The sequence below is a fragment of the Branchiostoma floridae genome, chromosome 5 (assembly GCF_000003815.2).
Source record: "Branchiostoma floridae strain S238N-H82 chromosome 5, Bfl_VNyyK, whole genome shotgun sequence".
Lineage (NCBI taxonomy): Eukaryota > Metazoa > Chordata > Leptocardii > Amphioxiformes > Branchiostomatidae > Branchiostoma > Branchiostoma floridae.
In genome coordinates, this window is record NC_049983.1 from 10,298,511 (window position 1) to 10,303,549 (window position 5,039).

Genomic DNA, 5,039 nt, shown 5'->3' on the forward strand with positions numbered 1-5,039 from the left:
ATTGATGAACTCCACAGCTGTGGAGTTCATCACTATGTTGATGAAATCCACAGCTGTGGATTTCATCGGTAGAAGGATGATGAACTCCACGGCTGTGGATTTCATCGATATGTAGTGATGAAATACACGGGCATTCCGCCGCTAATACTGACATTTGGCTGTGGACTTCATCAGTATGTAGTGATGAAATCCACGGGCATTCCGTCGCTAATACTGACATTTGGCTGTGGACTTCATCAGTATGTAGTGATGAAATCCACGGGCATTCCGTCGCTAATACTGACATTTGGCTGTGGACTTCATCAGTATGTAGTGATGGCTGGTGAAGTTACATGGCTGGAATAAATGTGTAAACATTACAAAGTTTGGACATGACTTTACAGGCGGTCTCAAAGCGCCACCTATCTACACTGGTTGGTATTGCAACATGTCCTTCAAGTCGTGTGATACTGTGCTGGCCGGATGTTTGCGGGCATTTTTAGCATCTTTCTTGAGAGAGTCAATACACTCCAAGCAACTCTGATTTGCAGGGAGTAAGTGCGTCTTTATTCATTAGAATATTTCTTTTATATGTCTTTCTTTTCTTTTGTATTCAAAGACGAATTTTGTACATAAAGATGTATTTCTTGTTTGGACAAGCCTTTTTGTCGCAAGAATGAGGATCTAGGAACAAGAAAGTTTTGTGTATCCTTTAGGCTGGTGTATCTTAAGAAGAAAAGCGCCGTTAAACGGCTGAAATCATCATTGCAGGTAAACCCGCATCCACAGGAAGGTTTTCTTTGTAACAGGGTAAATAACTAACCTCAAGACGGTTTTGCTAAGCTTAAGTTTAATTGGACATCAAGCGCTGGTCAACTATAATTATGCCATGGTTAGATTGATATAGTGGAAGATTCATACCACCACACCCATACCCCGCGTCCCAGACAGGTGATGGAGGGATAAGGAGTGCGGAAAGTCTCCATCCCTGAGCAGAGAGCGAGGCGAGTACTTTTCCCAAGCCATAAGAAATTAGAGAGGATGGTTACGTGTTTAGGGTAAAGATACCTTCTTCTTTATATCTCAACACCCTCATACCCTTCCTACTGTCCCTAATTGACCCGACTTTAATTTTCGCCTGTTTCTGCCAACCACCTTTTTATCTTCCTCCCTGAGTCAAACTGTGCGCCTTTTTTGTGATAATATCTTTCCCTTTTATACCCCTGCACTCATTAGCATACGTGTACATATGCATAACTCCTCTGATTGGTTACCCTCCAAAATTGAGTTAACTGACCACCTGTCTGTGGCGCGCAGGGACAGGTGTGACGCTGTGAATAGTACACAAAGATTATTCTGTCTCTTTGCATGCAGTTCTGGTCACCACTGGCTGAGCTTTTCAAGTTAGACCCACGGGCCAGAGCTGACACATCGTCTTGTTGGGAGACTCGTGCAGTAGTTTCTAACACCGCAGCTTATGATGGGCACCAACCTCTTCTGTACTGCTGTTCACGGGACATGGAAATACAATGTCAGCAAGGCCACGGCAGGTAAGTTTTATGGATGACGACATCATTAATTTTAAACATGTAGCCATGACCGTAGTTGTAGAAGGGAAACTAGTTCGATGTACATGTAGTAGTCAACTTGGTGAATGATACCAGTCTTCCAGACTTTGTGCATCGATCTTGTATAGCCTGTTTGATGTGATACCATCCAAGTTAGTTTTGACCATGACGGATGCGGGTTTTCCTGCAATGATAATTTTAACCGTTGTTGTTGTTGTTGTCTCTATTATCCGCTTGTTTCGTCGGAAGATGGTCACATGTGCTGTCTTTTCTCTCTCACTGTGCTTCTTTCTCTTGTGTACTTCTCTTGCTGCTTTTTTCCAATTGGTCGGCATGCGGCACACATCTGTCGGTACACTTTCTTTCTCTCTTTTCTCCATCATCCTATGTTCTTCTCCGTTCCTTTCACATGTGTATGATCTTACTTCACATGTGTGTTATCAGTTTTCAGTCATTCAAAAACGTTTTGTTTCTAGGATGTAATCCATCATTGCCTTTTGTAGCCTCTCTGATCCTTCTTTGCTGATTTCCTCCAGGGTGCCAGAGTATATTTCCAGACTTCCTGTTCTCTCTAGCTGGTCTTCCTCTTTTAGACACATGTATGTTTCCCTTTGGGCGGCGCTTTTCTTGTCTTTGCCATAGGATGCACTCCCTTGGCGAAGCAATCTTGATGCTGTTTCACGGTCCACTCTGCAATGACGAGAAGACATATCCAAACCAGGTAACATCGTTATTACCTCCATGAAAAAATGGAGGTATAGTTTTGAGTGCGTCTGTGTGTGTGTCTGTGTGTGTGTGTGTGTGTCTGTGTGTGTGTCTGTGTGTCCGCATATTGTGGTCAGCATAACTTGAGAATCTCTTGATGGACTACGATGATATTTGGTATGTGGGTAGGGGTTGGGAAGACGAAGGTCAAGGTCAATTTTGGGCCCCCTGGTGTGTGACCTTGGTACTGCAGCGCAACTTCCGGTTTTGCTATCTCGGTGTTCTGAACATGCTATGGTCAAGATTTTTTAGTTTTAGATAGCTCTTGTGCTCAGGAAAAAATGACATAAGTTTGGGCCCCCTAGCGTCTAGTTTTGGGATAGCAGGGGCATTTTTGTCAAAAACTTCTGACGAGGATAACTCATGAAGGGAATAACGGATTTTCATGATTTTTGGTATGTAGGTACCTTAGACAATGTTGTACAAGATAAAATACTAATTATGCAAAATAGGAGTATATTTGCATAATTAATGAGAATATTCTATCATAGCAGTTTTTTCAATGTATCTCTTGTCCCGTACGTGATATGGTCGTGACATTTGGGTGGTAGATAGCTTTTAGCGTCATGACAAAGTGGGGCAAGTTTCAGTCCCCTAACATTCAATTGTGGAACTGCAGGGGCGTTTTTGTCAAGACACTCCAAAGAGGATAACTGCAGAAAGGAATGACGGATTGCCTGCATTTTAGGCATGCAGGTAGCTTAGGCAAAGATGTTCATAATGATATACATGTTATGCAAATGATGACTGAATTTGCATAATTAATGAGGAAATTGTACAGTTCCATTGTTTTCAATAACTGGACCTCAATACATGTAACACATGTTAATTATGATAGGTGGAATATAAGCAGATACCAAATATGGTAATGAGGAACTTATTTGCATAATTTATGTAAAAATTGCAAAACCTCCTTATGATTAATAATGGGAATTTTATAATTGTGACATGTGAACGTTAGTCAATGATTAACAACACCATGCATACATTATGTTAATGTCTTAGTCAATTGCATGAAATTTACGAAAGCTTTAAATTTTCATGGAGGTATGAGGTCGCCGAACTCTAGTTGTCTGAAGAGTCAAATTAACCTGATGATATCCCTACTAACTGCTATAATCCAAGTTTATATTTAGTTGAAAATACGCCCTCTTTAGAGTATCAATCTATTCATGTAAAACTACAATCCATATGTTAACAGTTGCTGAAGCTTTATTCTTTGAATCAACGTTTGAACCTCATTAATAAAATAGAACCATAGACATTATTAACAAAGGGGCACAATCTTAGAAGATGAGCAACACGTATAGACAGCGGAAGTTGTAACATTCTATTACAATCTGGGTTCGTATGATTATCTTAGAGACGTAGAAGTGACGGCCCAGAATTGCATGGAATGGCGCAGGATGGTCCACAAGAGACGTTGCCTTGATGCAGACCACTTGACACAACGATGAAGAGACCTTATCAAGTATCAAGTAAGTCAGTATGATTATCTTACGGTTATCTGACGGGTTTTTTTTGCGAGTTACTGTGTGAAGGAAAGACAAAGTTATGTTTTAGATAATTGATGTGACGTGTCATAAAAGCGCGACTTGAGCCCCTAACGTTTTTCTGCATCAAAAACCAGGATCATCCCCAGTCCATTCTACTCCACAGCTGCATAACAGTCGAGCCTTACGATTTTCTCATCGCATCAATGTGCGCAGTTACAATAAACCTGCTTCCATCAAACATAAATCATGTGTTGAGCTATAACTTGTTATGCTACGTGTTATTCAACCATATTTTATCCAATGTGATATCCTAGTCTGTTTTATCAAGCCCCATCCTATGGAATTCCAGTCTTGTGCCTCACACTAATGTGCCTAGTGCCTCATGCTAATTTTTGCCATCGGAATCACAGCATATAGCCCTCTTCACCGCATGGATGCCACACACTTAGTCTTCTAGCGAAGTGGCATCATGACTCGCCACATTGTTCCCGAATTTTCCAATAGCATTGATACATTACATCCTTTACAAACATTATGTGTCATAGAAAGAAAGATTGTTACTTCCATATTGACGCACTAGCTGCAATTAGGTTGGAATTTGATCTCCCTTTTTTTAGTTGTAACTGCGTTTAAGTTGTGGACCTGGAAGATGTATGTCCATACACAGCTGTAAACCCTTTCAAATCCTTCTATGACTGCAAATCCTTTTGACAGTTAGGTATCTATAGATTACATCAAATAGCTGGGTGATTTCGGGCGTAAATGACGTTATAAAGCCCTCTTGAGATAGGATGTCCCCATTGACGTACTTGGGTGTTTATCTCTTGCGCTATATAATGGGGGAATCTTGGTCTTTATTGCGCTGCATTGTCTAGACCTAAGTCGCATTGGCTTTAAGAGAGATGGCTAAAAGCATCTCATTTGAGCATGCAGATTATGACCATTGGTCATAAAGTAAGAAACAAGGACTCTCATCACTAATGAGTTGTCGTGGCTGGTTAAGACTATATTTCCCTAAAACAAAACACGAACATATTTCAATATATACTATGTACAATATGATATGTACTATGTACATACAGTAATATATGTATAGATCTGGTATCTACAAGGCTGTCCTGATGAACCCGTATATATACGGGATGCACATATATGATTCCTGTAGGTGGGTCCAGTAAATACAGGTTTGTGGCATTTCTTACCACAGGAAACCGCATTGATCTGGAAGTCT

At 40.7% G+C, this 5,039-nt stretch overlaps 1 long non-coding RNA gene across 2 annotated transcripts; it reads left to right on the forward strand.

Annotated features, from left to right (window-relative positions):
- The first annotated feature begins 1,335 nt into the window (after positions 1–1,335).
- LOC118416802 lies at positions 1,336–5,039 on the forward strand. Of its 2 annotated transcripts, XR_004831265.1 has the most exons (4): positions 1,338–1,529; positions 2,190–2,268; positions 3,676–3,790; positions 5,016–5,039. It is a non-coding gene; the product is annotated as an uncharacterized LOC118416802 (long non-coding RNA). The 2 variants fall into 2 exon arrangements; XR_004831266.1 differs by lacking the exon at positions 5,016–5,039 and having other exon boundaries at positions 1,336–1,529; positions 3,676–3,792.